General features: G+C 44.7%; 1 protein-coding gene across 9 annotated transcripts in view; it reads left to right on the top strand.

Moving 5' to 3' along the window:
- LOC134735598 (uncharacterized) overlaps positions 1-22,755 on the top strand; it is a 357,585-nt gene that overhangs the window by 298,753 nt on the left and 36,077 nt on the right. For 4 of the 9 annotated variants that reach the window (XR_010118840.1, XR_010118838.1, XR_010118844.1 and 1 more), the window contains exons 6-10: positions 8,852-8,910; positions 15,141-15,241; positions 16,602-16,664; positions 16,972-17,030; positions 19,853-20,652. The gene's annotated coding sequence lies outside the window, so the exon portion shown is untranslated. The other 5 variants (XR_010118836.1, XR_010118839.1, XR_010118837.1 and 2 more) reach the window with 2 other exon arrangements.

Raw genomic sequence — 22,755 nt, 5'->3', positions numbered from 1 at the left:
ACCAGAGATCTACTTAGCAGTCAAAGGGAACAGGAGTTAACGATGGGAAGTTGGGATGCCAACAGCCCCAGGCTCTCCACCCTCTGTACTGCACAGCAGTCAGCTGAATCTTTCCCAGCCCTGCGGCTGGCACCCCGTAGCTCTGGGCCTCATTATACATGCTCCTTGTGCCCACTCTTCGCTGCTCTGCATTTCCTCCTTCATGTGCCTGGCATTTCCTAATGAAGATGTTTAACTTCATTTTTCACCACTGGTGTTCAGGCACAAGTCAGTTTCTACTGATGCTCTGGCTTCTGAAGGCCCCAACAGCATGTGGCCACCAGGATTTGGGCTCAGAAAGACATTCTTGGGGGAGTGTCCCCCAGGACCCTTTCAAAACAGCTCTGGTCATCGGTACCAGGCATGAGGACACAGAGATAAACATGGCCAGTTCCTGCTCTCCAAGAATGTCAAGTCCTTTTGCAAAGACCAACTCTCCATGAGTGACTCACACCATAGAACACCGAGTTCAGGAGTGGATGGGGATACGAAAGCATTCATCTGAAGAGGCTGCTTGAAAGACACAATAATGAGTGTGTATGCTTACCCTACTTTCTGATGCTCACGGCCTGAGGTTGGCAAGACCTGGAATTTTATAATTGTTGTTCCTTTTTATAGACAAGGAAACCAGAGTTTAGATTGCATATCCATTCACTCATTCATTTAGTTTTTTTCTAGTACCCACTATAAGTCAAACATGTTGCTAAGTGCTTAGGACACAGAGACGTAGCTGTCCTTGCCACCGCTGAGCTGGAGATGCTCATATTTATCCCTGCACACTCACAGCCACTCAGTGCCTGAATCTGGGGGCAAAGCAGTCACTGCTCTGTATCGAGCTCCCTTCTTAAGACTCTGTATTGTGTATTTCACTGGAATGCAACCACAAAGAGAGCTTTCCTAAAATGATCTCCTCGTGAAAACAGTGCAGGAGGTTTTGCAATATTTCTTTCTTTAACGTTTCTCTAAAGCTTTTCCCTGAATGGAGAAGGGCCCCTGGCTATACAGATGCAGGTGGAAACTACTGGTGTGAAGTTATCCTGTGAACAAATAAAGTTGACTTCCTAAAATTTCCCTGTTCAAATAGTTGTTGACACATCCTTGAAGATTTTTAAAAGAATGATCCATAAACACCGCACTTCAGAGTCATGTTTGCAAAGCCATCTATTATGTTTACAAAGAAGATCTTGACGCAGGAATCTCTGGGCTCCACAGGTGCTGCATGAACCCCAGCGGGGCCATTGCAGATGCTCCACAGGACAGCGCTGAACAGCACCACAGTGAACCTGGGAGGCCCTGGGCTACTGCTGCCTCCCCTTCTCTGGGCTGAACATCAAGATAGTGCTTCTATGTTCTCCCAACTTGTGCAAGAACTGACATTAAAGTTATTTTTATGAAATTGCCTAACACAATGGCTAAGCCAATGATTTGTTCAGACTCGTTTTTACCACTTACCCGAAAAGTTATTGATAAGGATGTTTTTAAGCTAATGCAGAGAACGTTCTTATTTTGCTCTTCCAGGGTCAGGCTGTTCTAGCTAGAGATAGAAAAGAGTGAGGTAACTTGCGAGCACCCTTTTGAATGAATTCTGCCAATTCTACAAAACAGCACAAAACCTCCGTCTCACAGCACTGAGAAGACCATCCGTATGGACCCACAAAAGGTTCTCTGGACAGCCGTGCTCCTGTGACCCACAAGCCATGTGTCTGGGGATTGACAGGAGGAGGAGCATTGCCAACAGATGGCTTTGCCCTTTCATGCACTGTCTTCCCCTGGGAGCTTGGAGGGGCTTAGGAGGCAGAACCAAGAGTCTAAGGCTGAGTGGAGAATGGTGCTATGGAATATGCTGTCCTGCCTGTCATTTCTGTGCCTAATAAATGTATCTGGGGACTCAGAGACAACCGAGAACCTAAGCTTAGAAACTTAGCTTTCTCAACCAGAGCACACTGTTTGAGAATATTTAGGACTCAGTTATACCAAGTCCATTTAGATTTAAAAAAATAAATTCTTAAACCTCTCTGCATGACCTGCTGTCCTGATAGGGGATAGCGAGTGGTTAATTAACTTAATCTCATAGTTTTCAAGTAATAAAAAACAACCCAATATAAAGCAGGATCCGATTGTGGACATGGAATTGCTGTCTTCTAGGCTTGTGCTTGTGTGTTATCATGAACCCTTTTCTGAGGAAGAGGCTGATTACTCCAGCATCCTTTGTAGTGAAGGCCACACAGAACTGTGAATAAAGGAGAACCAGAGGGTGGGTGAGGGGGACCTTCTGACACAAGCAGCCTTGCACACGATTGAGGGCAAAGCTTCTGGTAGGCTTTGCTCATGTCAGTTGTTACTTATGAAGTGTCAACTCTGAACAAAGCCTCAGATGTGCCTGTTGTCATGCGGTCCTTCATAGCTCTCCAGTGCAGCATGGCTGGTGTGGTCCAAGACGGGAATTCTGGTGCTGCTGCCCACTGGGTTGGGAAATGGCCATATCTGCTTTCTCTTGGGGGCTTATTTCACCTGTGCTGGATCCACAGCCGGCGGAGCTCCTGTGGGTTTTGTGCTGGCTTCTGTTGCTGGTGCCCTCCCAGATCTGGTCTCTGGTGCTGGCAGAGTCTCCTTTCTGACTGTCAGGAGGCAGAATAATGGCCCTCATGGGCCATGGGGTTGGCCATCACTGTGAGCTCCTGAAGTGGAGACCATCTCTTCTCCCTTATCCCAGTGCGGCCCAAACTACAGCTCCTGGGTGGGGTATGTGTGTCTCCGTGGGCTCCCTCTTCAGCCTGTCAGTCCTGGTCTGTCTGTGTCCCAGCTACCCTTGATGACCTTTTCCAGGCCCACAGGACACTGAGGATCTTTTGCACATTAGCCTTGGCTCTGGGGAATATGGAGGGTGACCTTTTCCCTATTCTGACTTGCTTTGTTCCTCTGACATTTCCAACCTGTGGCCGTGTCCAACCTAGGTGCCATGTTGTATGGGGTCATTGTCTAAGGGCTTTTGAAAGTTTTCCATCTGTATCTGGGAAAGCACACACCAAGCTTCATTTTTATAGCATTCTCCCGAAATTTGTCTGTGATTATTCTGCTTCAGATTTGGTCTCATAAGTGAAGAAGAGAAAGGAAGAGAGTAGAAGAGAGAGGGGGGAGAGTTCCTCTCTTTCCCTCTCTGTTGCTTCTCTCAGGTTCCCTTCTGGAACCAAGAGGACTGTGTTCCTCTTCTCCCTCCTGCCTCACAGGGCTTTCCCTGTGTCATAACCTTCTTCCTGAGGTGGCATTCACCTTTTCTTTTCCTGGGGCCGAAATAACAAAAAACACAAAAAATTGAAAAAAAAAAAAAAAAAAAACACACCAAAAAGCCAGGATATTCAAAACACCAGAGGATATTTCAAAAATTATCCTGTTAGTAAAACCATTAAAAATTAAAAGAGAGCAAGAAGTTTCCACCTTTCCCCTTTCTTCTGAGAAACAAGTGGGGAAGTGAGTGGAAAGAATGATTCCCCAAGGCCATAGATGAACGAGCTGCACATCCACACATGGTTGAAGGTGTTGAGGTTCCACCCACCTGGAAAGACAATTAAAGGGTTCAGAAGAAAAATACTTTTCTTTGAAAGATATGGAAATGCTGGGCCTTTGATTTCTCTTTTCTCTCCAGTTGTGTCCTGTGTTTTTGTGAAATGCCCTTTCAACTCTCACCGCCTTTCCCCAATTAAGGCCACCTTGGACCTGGGCACCAGATCAATAAGAGATGGCATGAGAGGTGATTAAAAATGCCATGGCAGAGTGCCCCACCCAATTGCCTGTCTTTATAGATGAGATCCTTCTCACTACTCCCAGTGCTCATCCTTGATGGTCAACCTATTTCCCTGGGGGCTGTTATCTACCAGCTAAACATTATTTCCTTAGACCCTTAAGCAAAAAAGATCACCTGTTCTTGGTGACCTGCATTGAAAGTTGAAAGGTTTTGAGTTCAGATGGACCTCCTTTTGGGGTTTGAGCTGGTTTGAACAAATAGAAAAGAGGACAGGAGGGAGAACTGGGTTCTCGCCTACCTACTGGGGAATTCTGAGCAAGGTGCTGAACTTTGCTGAGTCTCAGTGCCCTTCAGCAAAATTTGGCAGTGCAGCGGGATGCCAAGGGTTCCATCCTGTCTTGGAGGTTGAGCTGCAGGCAAAGGTCAGGGGCCTTTTAGCTGTTAGGACTGGTCCACGGCAGACTAAATTGACTGCCGCTTTCCATTTTGTCACCATCGGCTTGATGTCATTTTTATAGAAACTCTGCTTTTTTTTAAAGGATATTTTTTCATTCAGCAACTTGTCTTGTGATGCCCTCTTTATTATCTCCTCCTCCTGCTATTTAGCACTGACTTTCCGCAGGTGCTTCCACAGCCCACTGTCATCCATCAGAGTGATTTCCTCTGAATCTGTCTCTAGCAGGAGCTCCTTGGATGGCCTCCTTTTGTCACGGTATGACAAGATGACTTTAGCAGGCCAGTCCCCACTGATAATCCACTTGCAGGAGATGGACCCTTCTGCTGGATTCCCCTTTCCTCCTTCTGATGCCATTGCACTCTCCATTGATATGATCTGATGCTACACATGCCACAGAACGTGAAAAGATCATGATGCCTCTTTCTTTGGAAAGTTAAATAAGCACCTTCCAATTTTTGATGCTGCCTTTCTTCCATAAAAATTACCTGGAGAGTGGTTGAATTTCTTCTCTTGAGGCAGTTCTCAAAAGAGAGAGGAGATAAGATTGTGTTATTGAGTGCCACCCTTGTGCTTGGCCTTAGACCAGCTGTAGAAGGAATGCGGGCTCTTGCCTTGTGAACTCACATCATAAAAAAAGGTGGATCAAATAGCTCTCCAGAAGTGTGGAGAAGTCTCTGCAGTGGCCTGCAGTGCTTGCTGTACTTGAATACTTTGTAAGTTGTTCCTTCCTAGTCATTTAAAGTCTTCTGAAATGTCTTCTTTCTTTCCCACTCATTCTTTGGAAATGAAGGGTTATTAATGCTAATAAAAATTACTTTTGAAATTTTTGATAATAATGATAATAATTTCGATGAGACTAATGACATAATAGCTACCATTTTGTTAGCATTGAGTATACATTAGGCATGCTATATGCATTATTGTGTTGAATCCTTACCATCATCCTGCAAGACAGAAATTTAGCTAGAGTTTAGCTAGAAAAGCAAGGCTCAGGGCAATTAAGCTATTTGTCCAAAAATGCTGAGCCAGCAACAATGGCAGGTGCAGATCCAAACCCAGGGCTTTTTGACTTCAAAGTCTGTGCCCTTTCTTGTATTTAAAACTGCACCTTAATTCACTTTTATTATAGATCTTTTCTCTTTCTTTGGTCTCCGTTGTCAGGGTAGATACTACTTCTTAGATTTTCATTAAAAGGCTTAATAGAAGCAGTAGGTCACAGCTTTGGGCAGCAACAGCCTGGAATAAATGGAACAGCAGCAGCAGGCCTGAAATCTGGTCACACATCAGAAGATTTTGTAGGCTTGGGAGACAGCCACATATGCACATACACACCACACTGTGATTCATTTACTTTATTTTAGAAAAAAATAGTTTCATTTTCATTGTGAGAGATTCAAATAATGCAGAAGTATATAGAAAAATATCACTCAAAGCCCTGAGGGAAATTTTTTAAAAGTACAGATGCCTGTGGCTTACCTTGGAGATTTTGACTGGGGGATCTGGAATGAGGTCTGATGGGGGGTGGTTCTGTATTTAAACAGGCAGTAGAGGTCATTTTGATCCCCAGCCAGAGAGAAAGAGCCATGTCCTCCTCTAGACTAAGACTAGCGCTTGCAACAGTGATTCCACTCCTGGCCTATGGTGCCAGTCTAGAGGAGTCACTCTTCTTCTTCTTCTTCTTCCTCTTCCTCTTCCTCCTCCTCCTCCTCCTTCCTCTTCCTCTTCCTCCTCCTCCTCCTCCTTCCTCTTCCTCTTCCTCCCCTTCTTCTTCTTCTTCTTCTTCCTCTTCTTCTTCTTCTTCTTCTTCTTCTTCTTCTTCTTCTTCTTCTTCTTCTTCTTCTTCTTCTTCTTCTTCTTCTTCTTCTTCTTTTCTTCTTTCTTCTTCTTCTTCGTTTTGAGACAGAGCCTCACTCTGCCACCCAGGCTGAAGTGCAGTGGCATGATCTCAGGTCACTGCAACCTCTGCCTCCCGGGTTCAAGCGATTCTCTTGCCTCAGCCTCCTGAGTAACTGGGACTACAGGCACCCATCACTACATCTGGCTAATTTTTTTTTTTTTTGTATTTTAGTAGAGACGGGGTTTCACCATGTTGGCCAGGATGGTCTCGATCTCCTGACCTTGTGATCTGTCCCCCTTGGCCTCTCAAAGTGCTGGGATTACAGGCATGAGCCACCGCGTCCAGCCTCTGGTCCCTTCTAACTGTAGTGCTCTCTTTCTGAGGGGAAATGGGGCTGCCAGGGGGCAGGGGAAGAGAAGTACTAGAAAGGAAAGTGAGGATGGGAGAGTCTTCATGTGCTGTGTAGTGTCCATTCCATCCCTTAAGATCCAATGCCTGAAATTTGCATGGCAAACCTTCAATATATCTCAATTTCCCAGATAATTGCATTATTTTCTTTCTGAGATGCACTATGATGCAGTGAAGGGAATGTCCCTGCAGGAGTCAGACATACTTGGCTGAGAATTGGGTCTTTTCCATTTACTGGCTGTGTAGGGACCCAATGGGAGCCAGCAGCCCTGCCATCAGACTTCTATGCTTGCATCCAACCCTGCCACCTATCTGGGCAAGCTATATATCTCTAAGCCTTAAAATCCTTACCTGTGAAATGAAGATGAGTAGATAGGTATTGCCTAGGTTTGCATAAGAGTTAAATGAGATAATCCAGGCACAGTGCTCTAGGTGGCACCTAAGAATTCAGTATGTTGCTTATCTTGTGCAAGGTATTGAACTTCTCTTGAAAGTGAGCTCTTTCCTGAAATTTACCTGCAAAACTTATACCAAATGTGCCTGGTTCATTGTAGGTATGCAATGAGCTCTAAATCCTTTTTTCTTTGTTCTGAATGTGTGGACTACCAGTAAAAGTTTTAAGGCCAAGTCAAGATCCTGTGGTTTAAGCTGTGGAGAGGGCATCGCTTGAGATTCGCAACCTTTGCACACAGATTTACTTTCATTTGCCTCTTTAAGGTTATGGAATGCTCAACTCTCCACCAGGTCCCAAAGAGGCAAGAGGCCTTTCAAAAAAGGTAAATGCCTTGAAGATAGCACCACTTGGTCAAGTGGAGATGCCAGCTTATCCATCCTAAAGAGAAGAGTCTCTTCTATAGCCATTGTAAGGAGACCTGCAGACAGTTCTAAGTGGTGCAAGTTATAGATGTAATTCATGGATACTCAGGTTATTTAATTTGATTGGTGCCCTGAAAAGATGTCTTGGCTGACTAAAGCATAACAGAGACAGGTAGAAGACTGTCTGAGGAAGTTCCTTGACCTTGTCTGTATGTCTATTTATGTGCATATAAAACCAAGGTATAGAAGAAAGACTAAATAAAAAAAAAAAACCTCCAGAAACTTGTGGTGGTTATAGAGCAGTTTCCCACCTGAGAGAAGCATTTACAAAACAGCTTCTTAAATTCCTTTCTCCAACTCTGCCTGCTTTTCCTCAGTCTGTAGCTGCTGAATATGGCAACCTTGGAAGATTGGCTCATCCATCCTCGAGCCTGCCCCACAGGTCTGTTGCCCTGCAAAATCTCAGACAGATGGGTGACTGTCCTCCTTTTCAGAGATTTCCTGAGAAATAGATCATCCACATTCTCTGTAACCCATACCCATGCCATGTGCCCGGTAAGAATGTCTCAAATTAGCATAGCTTTCAAAAGAAGAGTAGTCGGTAGTCCAGCTCCACATTGGGTGACATGGATTATGCATCTTAGAATAAAAGAGGCATGAAAATCAAATATGTAAGTGTCAGAAACAACTGACTCAACTCAATGCCCCGTGACCTCACTGTTATTCCTGATAATACCAGCTATTTTTCTTATGGAAAACCACCTTCACTTCCAGTAGCTACTTTTCAATTAGATCAAATGCTGCATTGTTATATGTAATATGTAAGTCAATTGTATGATCAGGACCTCAATTCTAGGATATGAAAAAATACTTTTCCCTCTGCAGAGCTGGCCCTTAGTGTAGAAGAGTTAGCAGTTATCTCCTGGGTGTGACTTGAGTTGATCCAGAGTCCCCAGTGATTAGGATTTTCATAGCTCGTACATTTTGAATTCCCCTGTTCAGTACTCATACACAAATAGGCTCTCATATTATGCCAGTATTTCTCCCCAAATAAACTGCATATATTTACCTGGGAGTTTTCAAACCTGGTGCTGTCAGATGACCGTAGGCTTGCTGGCTCAGTGCAAAATCAGTGGCAACAGAGATGCCTGGCTTAGTGGAACTGAGCACTCCCATCTGCTTTGATGCGGGTCCCCTCTGGTCGCTGCTTCCATACTGGGAACTTTCTGCCCCTGGTTTCCTGATGCCATTCCATCTCCAGACCAGATTATCCCACTATGATAACTAATATTCCTGACCCTGTGTGGTCAGTGTCCCTGTCTGGCATACCGACAGATATGGTTTGACTGTGTCCCCACCCAAATCTCATCTTGAATTATAGGTCCGATAATTCCCATGTGTTGTGGGAGGGAGCCGGTGGGGGATAATCGAATCATGTGGGCAGTTTCCCCCATACTGTTTTCGTGATAGTGAATAAGTCTCATGAGATCTGATGATTTTATAGGGGGTTTCTCCTGTCTCTTGGCTCTAATTCTCTCTTGTCTACCACCAGGTAAGATGTGCCTTTTGCTTTCTGCCATGATTGTGAGGCCTCCCCAGCCACCTGGAACTGTGAGTCCATTAAACCTCTTTTTCTTTATAAATTACCCAGTCTCAAGTATGTCTTTATCAGAAGCATGAAAATGGACTAATACACTGACCACACAGGGTCATTAAGTGGCGGAGCTGGGGACATAATGGTTTGCTTAAGTTCTCCACCACTTACTGACCTTGTGAGTTTGGGCACTCTTGGCTGTAAGAGAAGACAGTGATCCAAGTTTGCTGGAATGATAAGAAAGTGTATTATTGCATATAAGAAGAAGCTTAGTAGTAGCGCATCTCTAGGTCTGTCACAAGGAGAAGCACAGTGATCACATCAAAAGGAGTCTCCCTTTTTAATAGCTACCCTCCTCAGTGTGCCACCTTAGCCCTCTGGATGGCTCCCTCTTGCTCATAAGTGGCAACTGCTTTCTAGTGATCACAGTCAGACCTAGCAATGTCCAGATGCAAAAAGATGCCACCTCTTCCAAGTCTTTCTTCTTAAAGGATCACTTTCTTGAGAACCTTTGAGGCCCTCCCTTCTCGTCTATCTAGCCAGCTGATTAAATGCCTTCCCACCAACCTTCACCAGCAAGAGGAATGTGACAGCCTTGGTTGGCATGTGATTCAGCTGAGGCTGGATCCATCTTTCCCCTGGAGTGCCCAACCCCTAGGAATTCTATTAGAGAGAGGAGGAGGAGGGTAATGGCAATCAAGAGTACCTACAGCTAATGGTACAATACCAGTGGAGTTCCCTTTTTGAGAACTGTTCTAGGATCCCACTGCCCAGTCTGCTTGACTGACAGTAATGGTTTGGGGTTCACACTGACTGCTGAACTCATGAGACACTATGGGCTTCACCCAGCACTAATTTAAGAAAGAACATGAAAGGCACTAGCACAGCACACACATCAACAACATAATGGAGGTCTTGGCAGTCCCCAAACATGTCTTGAAATCACTGTATACTTGTAACATTTATGGTCACAAACAAAGCTTAGTGGGCACAGACAGTGATCAGTTCTGTGAACTTGTGGCTTTTACGCCTTGCTACTCCTTTCTCAGGGGTTGCTGACCAGAGTCTATTCTCAGTTCAGCCATATCTTATCAGCTACCACTTACTCATCAATTGTAGGTTATGAACTAAGCAACCTCAGTAATAAGGCCCTGGAGCTCAATCTGTATATAGCAGTTATCTTGGATCCATTATGCCTCTATGAATTCCCTAAGTTAGTGTTGCAAGAAGGATTTACCTGAAGATCAAATCTTGGGCTCCCCTGAGGCTAGAGGACAGGCGATAATAAGCTGTTGACCCTTTCCTTCCAAGATAAAACTATAAGATATATGAAGAATTTTAGCAGAATGATAGGAACGTATGTGTTATAAAAACAAGCAAACGAAAACCCAGAAAGGATATTACTGCCCTCACCCTTTCCTTCCTGAAACATCACATTGGCGGTGGTTTTCGTCTTCTTTCCTTCCCTGTTTCCAGTTTCCTAGGAGATAGCCAGTTCTACATTTTGCGTGATCTTTCACTTAAATTTGGGTCCATTAATATCATTCCTCAAGATACTGAACAATGGGCATTTCTTTTAAAATACTGTCAAGCTGCCAAGTAGTGGATGAGTTCTGAGTATTTTTGAGGAAGCAATTGGTTGTCATGACTTGTCAAAATCCCCTGACCAGGTGAGCATGACCTCAAGAAGGTGACAGAAAGCCTTGGAGTGCAATTCCTCTTTCAGAAGGATTTTTGTGTTAAATAGCTTCTGGCTTACAGGAAGTCAATTACTAATGGAAGGACTGTACTGTATGATTTCAAGAAAGTCACTTATTAACCAATCTCAGCCTCATGTTTCTCATCTTGGAAAGGGGGACAATATTACATGTTGTCTTCATCAATTTGGGCTGCTGTAAGAGAAGACCGTAAGCTGGTAGCTTAAACAGACATTTGTTCCTCATGATTCTGAAGGCTGGAAGTCTATGATCAAGATGCTGGCCAATTCGGCCCTGGTGAAGGCCCTCTTCTTGGCATGCAGACTGTTCCTTCCCACTGTGCCCTCACACGGTGGAGAGAGCAAGCGAGCTCTAGTTTTTCCTTCCTCTTCTTATAAAGAAACTGATCCCATGATGGGAGCCCAACCCCTTCATGATCTCTTCTCAGTCTAATTATCTCCTCAAGGCTCCATCTCCAAATAGCTTCACTGTAGGGGTTAGGGTTTCAAAATACGAATTATGGGGTGACACACATATTCAGTCTGTAACACCTGTCTTTCCTTAGATGGCTTTGACAGTTCCATGAGAGACCAGAGGAGAAAAACCCTTCATCATATACAAGTATTATTATTTGGAGGTGAAGGGACCCACTATGGTGTGATGTTTTTCCCTCTCAAATTTCTATGTTGAAATCCTAGTTCCAAGGTGATGGTATTAGGAGATAGGGCCTTTGGAAGACGATTCAGTCTTGCGAGTGAAGCCCTCATGGATGGAATTAGTGTCCTTACAAGAGGCCAGAGCGCTAGCTAACTGACTCTCTGCCATGGGAGGCCACAGCAAGAGTCAGCTGTCTGCAACTCAGGAGAGGGACTTTACCGAGAATCATGCTGGCACCACGATCTCAGACTTCCAGCCTCCAGAACTGTGAGAGATAAACATTTGTTGTTTTAGGCACCCTGTCTATATGGTAATTTGTTATAGCAGCCTGATTGGACTAAGACAGGACTGGACCTGTTTCTGATGATATCTTCAATCACTGTATATTAGGAAGAGAAAGAGAAATGACCAGTTTGCAATTAGTGCCTCTTGGGAAGAGAAGGACAAGACCTTAAGAACTTGTTTTGCAGCAACACAAAATGTTCGGCCTAAAGGACTTGTGTCTTGTAGATACAGGTGATTAGAGGCCCACTTAACTCTTCTCTCCATGCCTCTGACACTGGACCCACATGCAATCTATGCACCAGTGCCGGAGGCAGGCCCAGGCAGAGCTAACATGTTTTGGGACATGTATCATGAACTAAGCACCTTAAACACGTCATCCGATTTAAACCTCAGTAAAACAGTTTGAAGTAAAGGGTGTTAGTCCCATTTTGCAGATGAAGAAATCAAGTTTTGAAGGTTAGAAAGCTTACCTCATTAGATAGATGAAAGGCTCTAGATGTCGGCAATGCTAAAAGCCCACGTCTTTGCAGTTCACCATGCTGCCAAGCCCCAGAGCACTAGGACCATCTGAGTTTAAGAGAGAGCCCCGTCCTGCTCAGGAATCCTGGCCCCACCGTGGTTCTGTTCCTGACTGCTGTCATGGCCCTCAGGACTAAGCATCTGCTTGTTCTTGAGCCCTGTGGCCACCTCAGCTCTGGCTACTGTCATTGTTCTTCTGCGCACGGTTTAATCACTGGCCTGTGGCTCCAGAACTTTTAGACCTGACACTACTTCCTTTTACAGCCCACTTCTCAGAAAAGTGTAACATAGCTGGAGCTCTATTCATTTCTAACAGACTTCCCTGATGCCGGTTTGCCTACCTGGACTTCCATATTATCACAGCCTGTGGCCTGAGTGCCCCATCACTGGGTATCATTGGATTGGATATCCGCAAAGAGTTAGAGTCACCTTTTCTAGAGCTATGCTGGGCAGTGTGCTGGGGAGGGAATAAGAATAATTCCTGTCCTCAGAGGCTCAAGGTCATTAGGGGTGCAATAAATTAGATGATTGTTCAGCAAATATTCACTCCCCTCCCCACCATGGGAGGAGTCTATCCCCCTCCATTCCCTCTGAGGCTGGGCTTACCCATGTGGTTGTTTCAGCCTGTGGAGTTGGGTGGAAGTTTCAGTGTGCCAGTCTGCGCTGAGGTCTGAGGCGGCCTTGTGTGTATCTGCTTGTCCTCATGCTGTCTGCCATCACCACGAAAGGACTGTGCCCAGGAAGCCTGAGGATGAGAGATACGTGGAGCAGACCTGGAGCGAACCCCAGGGGTGGCCAACCCAGCAGACCCACAGACCAGAGTGAGAAATAATACTGTCACGCGGCAGAGATTTTGTGTTGTTTTGCAGCAAAAACTGACCGGTACCTGGGGAGACCTGATGATGATGATGGAGTGTAGCAATAGCATCACGTATGGAGGGTGTCAGAGGGGCGTGATGAATGGCGTCTTTCCCCAGGCACAGCGGCAGCCGCTCTGGTCCCTGCATAGCACGTCTCGCTCTGATGGGGAGCTGGATTTGCTCCAGCACTCCCTGCTCTGCCCCGCCCTGCTGTAGTTAACTGGGTTATTCTTTGAAAGACATGACAGTCTCTTCCAGGTCCTATGATTTAATTCCCCTCACTCATCCTGTGAAGTTAGTGCTTCCCTAGCAACCTCCAGGCAAGTCAATTATCAGCCTCCAGTTCAGCTAGAAACACTGCAATTACTCAGGAAGGATTATCGAGCAGCGAACATTTTAACCTTAAATGTTATAATTATGTCAAAACTTAAATGACAATAGTTTGTCCTTTAGATGGCGTTGTGGGAGATCTGGAGATCTTATATATATATATTTTAAATGCAGTTAAACTGCTAATGACTCCTTTGCTGGATTTCAATTCTGAGGTAACTGTGTTGGTAAAGCCGGCCTAGTAATTATTGAGAGAACAGAATGTCAACAGGGCCGCACCGTTAGGGAGCGGAAGGCGGTCCTCAGGGGATCCCAGAACAGCAACACATAAGAAGCTACAGAGATAACGTGGCCCAAACCCAGCGCTTGTGCGTTTGTAGTCCAGAAAAATAAAGGGACATGCCCAAGGTCACATAGCTGTTTGACTGGAGCTGGGAACTAAAATTATGGAACACCTACCATGAGGTTTCTAGTCTGACTCGTTTTTGGTATTACTGCGTTTTAATCACTACAGTAAACTTATAAGTACTATTGTCTTCCCTACTATTCTATAGCTGGAGAAACTGAGGCTCAGAGAAGTTAGCATTCAACCCCTCCCACCCCACTGGCAGACAGGCTTTTCCAGTGGCTGCATGCATTGAAGCCTGCCAGGGTAATTTTACTAAATTCAGGGTTTCAAATATGAAAGGCATTCAAATACCATCCTGCGCTGGACTCCTATCCATGCGTCTGATCACTGGTCACCTACTGGACAGGCTGTTCCTTCAGTTATGCAGAAGCTCGCTTGAAGTGCTATCACATGATTAGCCAAAAATTGGCTTTTGTTTGGCCCACACAGTGTATTAAATTATAACAAAATAGCCACCAGATCTGAAGGCTGGGCGCGATGGCTCACCCCTGTAATCCCAGAACTTTGGGAGGCTGAGGTGGGCGGATCATGAGGTCAGGAGATGGAGACCATCCTGGCTAAGACACTGAAACCCCGTCTCTACTAAAAATACAAAAAATTAGCCGGGCTTGGTGGCGGACGCCTATAGTCCCAGCTACTCGGGAGGCTGAGGCAGGAGAATGGCGTGAACCCAGGAGGTGGAGCTTGCAGTGAGCCGAGATGGCACCACTGTACTCCAGGCTGGGCGACAGAGCGAGACTGTCTCACAAAAAAAAAAAAAAAAAAAAAAAGTTACTAAATTTGAAGAGTGTACTATTTCACCCAAAAGTCTCAATTTCCTGCATCTGTTGAAAACATTTGGGAGGCTGGCAACGCTAACACTGCAGTTAGAGAGGAACACTAATGTCCCCACGACTTGCAACATTCCCCTGCTTCACATGTGTGAGTCGCCTGAGCTTTTTGTCATTTGCCTGGCCCCTGGAGACATTGGCATTCTGCAATTTCAGACCTGTGAGGTGGTGGGGGTGGGCAATTCTTGAGGGAATGAGTGATTGTTTTCTCCTAGGCGGGGTTTTGTTGATCTGCTAGGCATTTCCCCTAGTTCACAACTATCCTTTCCTTCCTGTGTTGGGGGCTTTCACAGGGGGATAGGAGACGTGGGGGCCGCCATTTTGGTGACCCTCCTCCTTCAGCAGGTGATACAATTAGGTTCAATCATATTATGAAATGGCCACTGTAAGGGAGTGGTATGCATTTTGGCCAAAAAAAAAAAAAAAAAAAAAAAAAAGCATTTACTCTGAAAAGAGGAAGTCTTTATTCACTCACCTGGGGGAACAGATTACTTCCAGAGAATAACTTACTCACTGTAAGAACAAGGCCACTAATAAATAATGAAAATAATGAGGGCAAGAGCAACACCAATAATAATAATAATGAGGGGGCTTATGAGAGTGACGCGTGGCCTTCCAGCAGCCTTTGGCTCTGAGGTGACAGCATTATTCTCCCTGCAGAAACCTCAAACGTGAGACGTGGTGGGAAATCAGGAAGACATGAGGCTTTGCTCAACACTGGAGAACACCAATTCTTTTCAGTTTGTATGCATCTTTATCAGGTAAGTCTTCATGAAGCAACTTTATTTAACTAAGCATGGTCTTTCTGTTATATTGAGTGTATCTTTCATGAGATGGTGATTACAATCCCCATTTTTCCTCCAGCATGGCCATGACATGTGTAAGGCATTTCCAAGGGTGAGATTTCCTCTGAAATGTTCAAAGAAGGCAACCGCATTTCAAAAACTACCACAAACTAAATTAAAAGGCAAATATCACAATTTATTCTCATATTAGGTTTTTGAGTAAAAGAGATTGGGTTCTAATCTCAGTTCTGCCATTTCTTCACTGGGGGTTTTGTTTTGATCTTAGTTTCTCCATTTTTCCTCCCTTCCTCCCTTTCTCTCTCCTTATCTTCTTCTCTTCCCTCCTTCCTATATGGTTTGACTGTGTCCTCACCCAAATCTCATCTTGAATTTTAGTTCCCATAATCCCCACGTGTGGTGAGAGGGACCTGGTGGGAGGTAATTGAATTATGGGAGTGGTTTCTCCCAGGCTATTCTTGTGATAGTAAGTTATCACGAGATCTGATGGTTTTATAAGGGGCTTCCCTCTATGCTTGGCTCTCATTCTTCTCTCTCTTGCCTCTTGGGAAGAAGGATGTGTTTGCTTCTCCTTCCATCGTGGTTGTAAGTTTCCTGAGCCCTCCCCAGCCCTGCAGAACTGTGAGCCAATTTAATTTCTTTCCTTTATAAATTACCGAGTCTCTGTCCTTATAGCAACATGAGAATGGACTATTACATCTTTCATTAACTTAGCACTTATCTCAACAGTTGAAAAAAATGTTTTTACAAAGGTTTTGAAGCATTAAAGATAATGAGTTATTAAGAACTAGATATTTGATTTAAGGATCACACTTTTTTGCTCTTTTGACTCCATATCAACATTCTGGAGTTGGTAGGGCTCCTCCCATTATCTCCATTACCAGATGGGGAAACTCTTTAAATGCCTCTCTTAAGATCCACTGTGTGATTTAGTAAAATATTGGGTCTAGAACCCATATCATGAACTCGCACGTCTCTGTGAAATCTGTGAACTTCTGGTGCCGATGATATTATGAACCCCTCCGAGTAGAGGCCTGGTCTTCAGTCACCCAGAGGAGGTGTTCCAAACACCACTGTAGCACCAGCCTGCCTGGGGCTGCCTCCTGATCCTGCTGCATCCTAGCTCAGTGAACTGCAACAGACTGGGGGACCAATTTGGCCTTGGATTCTACATCTGTAAAATTCATCGGGTTTTGGTAAGAACTGAGTGGTCAATACAAATGAAGCCTTTCACATAGAGCCTTGCACATAGAAAGACCTCAAAAATGATATTTAATATAATTATTCATTGCAGTTGCCATTGTTGTTGCTTTGTTAGGAAAATGATCATTCAGAGACCTGAAGGAAGACTCGTGTTGGAGCCTAAGGTGGAAATATAAAGGTTTTGAATGTTATTATTGTTGGAAATACAATTAATTTTCCCCAAAAGCTCTGAATATATGATGATTTAATACCTTTATTTATGCTAAGTTATTTGTGTTGTAGAACTGTAAATCCTAAAAAAATCCTAAAAACCTGTTTTCGTGTTGCAAGTAGATAAGAAGTTTTAAAATCCAGAAAAGAATAATTTTTCCCATGATATAAAAATGTAGAGGAATAAAATTCTTCTCACTTTAAAATAAATAGGAAATACATACACTTTATGTTAGTTCTTTCTTCACAGCTCATTTTATTTCTTTTTGATTCAGGATTAAGCACCAGAATCCACCAGGTTGAAGTGGTCAGAAATCTTCAGTTGGGCACGTTGGTGAGGATATATTATATTAGGAATTTGTTTTTTTAATGCACGTACTTTTTTTGAGCTGGAAAATCTAAAGGCATTTTAATGTTTTCAAGTAAAAGAACTGTACTCGGTAGTCTTGGACTGCCTAAGAAAACATCCCCTAGATTCTGTGCTGGGAACATTGCTAGGGGTTCAAGTCCACATCTGGACGCAATGATCACCCTATCACTAAAAAAACCCAAACAAATGGCAGGCAAGCAAACAAAAACAAGACAAGCCAACCAACCAGTCAAACAAACAAAAAAACTCATAGAAGTGTGGAAGAAAGCTATGCTCCAGGGAGTTCCTTATGTTAAATTTTTATATTCATAATATACAGTGAAGGCGAGAACGTGATTTTTTTCCTTTACACAACCCCTTTTTCTCATTAGACTTTGAGATTTGATTTTATTCTTCTGTGAGTTAGCTTTTCACCTCAAATGGTAGAAAAGGTGACACAAGTGTATCTGTGGATAGATGGTTAGGTGAATTCAGAGGATGCACATGGTAGAGTTGTGTGTGTGTGAATGAACAGGAAAACATTTCTTTGAATGAGCTGAAAACACATTAACTCTGTTTATTCAAGCCAAACATGAGCATGTGTGCTCCTGTCACTTTGAGGTAGTGGAACATCCTCTAGTGTCTTTTTTATTGTGGGAACAGTTCCTTTTCTGTAATTGAAATGTCCCATCTAGTGCAATAAAATCATGAACTTCTTTCAAAGTTAATTCTTCTGCTCTCCCTCTGCTGGGACCTGCTTTAGAGCAGAAAGACTGAAGTTGGTTGGACACATGATGGCTTCTTTCTGCTTCCCCAGCCTTATTCTTGACTTCTCCTCCACAGTCCTCCAGCTGTGGCTTCTGATGCCTGCAGAGTTGGAGGTGGAGGCACAGGAGAGCAGAGATGGGGCAGAGAAGGCCTCCCTTGGCTGGTGCAGATTTTACTTGGCACTGGGGCCGTCTGGATGGCTGCTGTACAGCGGCCACCTCATCTTCCTCTGGGGCCCTCCAGTGACTTACCCTAAGGTTCCCTGCTGGGCACTTCAAGCTGCAGTTCTTGTGCTATGGGTTTGGTCTCCCCCCCAGTTGGCACTCGTCACTTACTCCAACCCTCTGCCCCTTTCGTGGACCCTCCAGCCTTCCAGGAAGCCTTCTTGGGCAGTTGGCTTCATTCATCCCTGCCCTACTGTCTTTAAAAGTGCAGCTAACCCTCAATGCAGGTTTTCTCTCCCTCACCTTTGCTCATGTGGGTCAAGTGCCTCTCACCCCTAGATCTCTCACGCTTGTCTAAGATACCCCCTAGACTTCACAGGACATACAGGGCAAGCAAACATGTATGTTATTTGGGCATGCAGCCTGGACAGTTGCACAAGGCACTGCACTCAGAAGGCGCTTGTTCTTGCTTTAATGGTCTGGTGTTGCCATCTTGAAGTTCTTGATATTTTTTTTTGAACTTGTGTTTTATAAGTGAAATCTAAGGGGACAATGGAGCATGCACACATCTGCTGATGTCCCGTTCACACCAAAGATTCATGAGAATTCTGGTGAGAGTTCAGAGAGACTCTAAGCCAGTACAAGGTATTATGGAAACTGCCAGCTTCCATAGAGTGCTGGCAGAAAATGCACATATTAAGAGTGAAATAGAAACAGTTGAGTTTGTTTTGTGTAGGGTTTCTACTCTTTTGGTCAGAATGAAATATATATGCATGTATAAGCTATGAAATACAACAGTACTTGAAGTGACTTCACGTGTGAGTTCAATGCTCTTATATTTGCATTTATAACTGGCATCGTTTGGCGTAAAGAGAAATGATAACATTCATGCTAATAATTTAAAATTGTGACTTTTCTTCACTTAGAACAACATCAAATGTGTGTGTGTACAGGAATATGCAGATGAAAACTTAGCTTTTTCTGCATATGAACAGCAAGGCTCCAGAGGGTTTCTGACATCTTCATATTTATAATGTACAGTGGAAACACAAATGTGTTGTTTTCCTTCTACGCAACCCCTCTCCCTCTGTATTAGACTCCAAAATTAGATCTTATTCTGAAATGGGTTAAGTTTTACCCCAAATGGTGAAATAGGTGACAAAATTGTGTTTGTAGAAGATGAGATGAACGTCCACATGCAGAGGTGTGTGTGCATGTCTGTGTGTGTGTGCACACACAGGGACACACACTGCTCTCTCAGCAGCATTGTTTTTAGTACTCCCTGCAGGGAGGAGTCATGAATGATATTCCAAACGCATCTCAGTCTTCTAAACACTGAAGTCATCTGCTCTCCTAATAGGATCTCCAAGCTGAGGAGAAGTGATTGCTTCCATTGGCCCTGAACAGAATATTAAATATATTTGATCTTCAGAGCACTTTATCCCAGAGTAGGCCTGTGAAAAATCAAAGCAAGATATATTTGGCTTAGGAATGGGTGGGACTTTTTTCTAGACACCTAAAGCAGTGCTTTTTTTTTTTTTTTGAGATGGAGTCTCATTCTCTTGCCCAGGCTGGAGTGCAGTGGCATGATCTTGGCTCACTGCTAACCTCCACCTCCCGGGGCACGCACCACCACACCTGGCTAATTTTTGTATTTTTAGTAGAGACAGGGTTTCACCATGTTAGTCAGGCTGGTCTTGAACTCCTGACCTCATGATCCACCCGCCACAGCCTCCCAAAGTGCTGGGATTACAGGTGTGAGCCACCATGCCCAGCCTAAAGCAGTGTTTTTAAAGTGTGATTCACTGACAACTTGTACCAGAACAACCTGTGAAGCTTGCTCAGTAAAATCATGTTTTCTGGGCCCCTCTCTAGATCCATCACATCAGAAAATCTGGAAGTGACGTCAAGAAAGCTTTTAGCAAAGTCATCAGGGGTTCTTACTCACGTCAAGTCTGAGATGCAGTGATTCCCAAGTGGCCTTTCTGACAACTCTGGATGAGAGGGCCTGGTTCCTGCACGGGATGCTTTGGATTGGGTTGTCCTCAGGTGCATCTGAACTTGTGAATTAGAGTTGGCAGCTAAGAAAACCAAGAGAGGAAAATACACCATTCAGAAAGACTCCTCACCTCCTCTCCTCCATCCTGCCAGGGCCAATGTGGCCAGAAGCCCAATTTTACCCATTTAATGGAGAAGATGGAAAGTGTCTGGGCATTTTGTCACTGTGAGTATGAAGAAAAAATAGTGATTTTCCCATCTGAGTACTTCTTTGAGGAACGTTCAGTTTAGTGGAGTTCTTAGATGTTCCCTGGATTCATTCATTTGTTCCTCCATCCATTCTTTCATGCATTCAGTGAACATGCATTAATTGGCCCTATGCCAGGACCTGGGCCAGCCAGAGGTGCAAATGCATGCCTGTGTGTGTGCACACGCACAGGGCCACACACCACTCTCTTAGCAGCACTGTTTTTAGTACTCCCTGCAGGGAGGAGTCATGAATGATATTCCAAACGCAATCCAAAGATGAACCAAACAGAGCCCGTGTTTAAGTATGAAGGTGGATGACCAGAAGGTGCGATGTGTTATTCAATGACAGCAGTGAACCCACCTCTAAAGCAGACTGGCACCATTCAAGGCTTTCCAGAGGAGGCCACACCTGGACTGGGTTTTGAAGAGTGAGTAAGAGTTGCTCCAATGTGGGGCTGGGCAGGGTGAGAAAGGCACTTGAGGCAGAGAATGGTGTGTGTGACACAGAGTGCAAAACAGATTGGGGCTTGGGGACTGTGGATCATATTGTATGACTGGGAGAGCAGCAGGAAACAAGGCTAGACAGCAGGGGTGTTCTGATCCCCTAGGGTGTCATGTGTGGATTTAAGAAGTAAGAGTCTCTCTCTCAAAGTTGTACAGGGATGCTGATGGGTTTGCAAAGGGGAGAACAAGATAAGATTTGGTCTGGCAAATTCTACCATTGCTGTCACTCACAAAGGAACAGAAAGCAGAGAGACCCGTTAAGAGATAAGTCCTGGCCAGGTGTGGTGGCTCATGCCTGTAATCCCAGAACTTTGGGAGGCCAAGGTGGGTGGATCACGAGGTCAGGAGTTCAAGACCAGCCTGGCCAATATGGTGACATCATGTCTCTATTAAAAATACAAAAATTAGCCAGGTGTGGTGGCATGCACCTGTAGTCCCTGCTACTCAGGAGGTTGAGGCAGAAGAATCGCTTGAACCCGGGAGGTGGAGGTTGCAGTGAGCCAAGATTGTGCCACTGCACTCCAGCCTGGGTGACCGAGTGAGACTCCATCTAAAAAAAAAAAAGAGATAAGTCCTGAGTTACACTAGTAGTCTTAAAGTAGAGGGAAATGACTGATAAAAGAGACATTAATCTACAGAACTCAGTAACTGATTGGACATGGGCAAGGGATGAGATGAAGGAGTCAAGAATAACACACCTGGGTTTATGACCTGGACAACTCGGTGGGTGTTGTCATGCAAGATAAAGGAATTAGGAAAAACAAGTGCTTGTTGAAGAGGAAGAAGGATGATCAAGCGCATTTTGGACTTGTGCCTCTGGCATACTTGGGAGAAGATATCTAGTAGCAGGAGAATCACAGGGTTGGAAGGAAGGAAGGTGGTCAAGGCTAAAAATGTAAACGTGGGAGCTATTGCAGGAGCCTGAGGCCCTGTGAGGAGAGAGTGAGACGCATGGAGTGGACTTGGAGTGCCAAGCCCAGAGGGGGTAGCGTGGAACCTGGGTCAAACCGAGAAAGAAGACCCAGGAAGGAGGCTTAGAACGACTGGGCAGAGAGGACATTTGGTGACTCTGACATGGGTCCATCCTGTTTGGCCACTTACTTGCCAAGTATTTCCATGTAGTAGGCCCTTGGTGACTTCTGTTTTCACCTTTCTGCTACTTTCTCTCCTTTCTGCTCTAACCTAAGGACCACAGGCAGACATCCTTGGCAATGGGAGGGTCCTAGATGGCCCTTCCTGTGGGCTCAGGCTTGATGACTTGAGTGAAGTCCAGCACCCTTGTGACTGCTTGGCACTGGTGGCCAAGAGAGGGAAGTGTAAGGAGGAGGTGGGCTACTCATCTGTGTGGCCACTGGGCAGACACAAGGAAGTGAGTTCAGAAGCCAGAACCCTGTGTCAGAGGTGGCCATGAGACCACCAGAGCCTCTGTGAAACCCCATCTCAGGAACTTGTCATGCTTAACACAGTGAGGGGAGGCAGTGTGAGGCAATAGGCAGGTGCCCTGGCTTTGGGATTAGATCTCCCTGTTATATGTTCTAACCCTGTAACTTTGGGAAAGAAGTTACTTTAACTTCCTACATCTCAGTTCTCTCCTCTCTCTAAATTGAGAAAATACATAGTCCCAGGGTTGTCCTGCAGATTAAAACAGGTATTATGCCTCTATGAATCCTCCAGCACAGTGCTTGGGACGGGGTAGCAGGTGTTCAGAAAATGACAGCCACCTTCTCCCTTCCCTCTTTCCTCAGCCCTGGGCAGAAGCATGGTACTCACCTGCAAGGAGTTTTGAGGGTTTGGGATGAGACTTAACACTTGAGTCCATGAGACGAACATGCAAGAGAGGGTATTTTAGGAAGAGGAACAGCAAAGGCTAAAGTGAGGAGCTGTGGAAGAGCATGGCAAGTTTGAGGATGGATAACTAAGCAAGTGATGTGGTGACAATGTCATAAAACATTGCTGGAGATGAGCCTGGGAAGCTATATACGGAGCTAGATTTTAAAGAGCATTGAGAGCTCTGCCAAGGAGTCTCA

This window comes from Symphalangus syndactylus, chromosome 22 (genome assembly GCF_028878055.3).
Source record: "Symphalangus syndactylus isolate Jambi chromosome 22, NHGRI_mSymSyn1-v2.1_pri, whole genome shotgun sequence".
Lineage (NCBI taxonomy): Eukaryota > Metazoa > Chordata > Mammalia > Primates > Hylobatidae > Symphalangus > Symphalangus syndactylus.
Note: the sequence above shows the minus strand (reverse complement) of the source record. Positions and strands in the feature narration are given on the sequence as shown.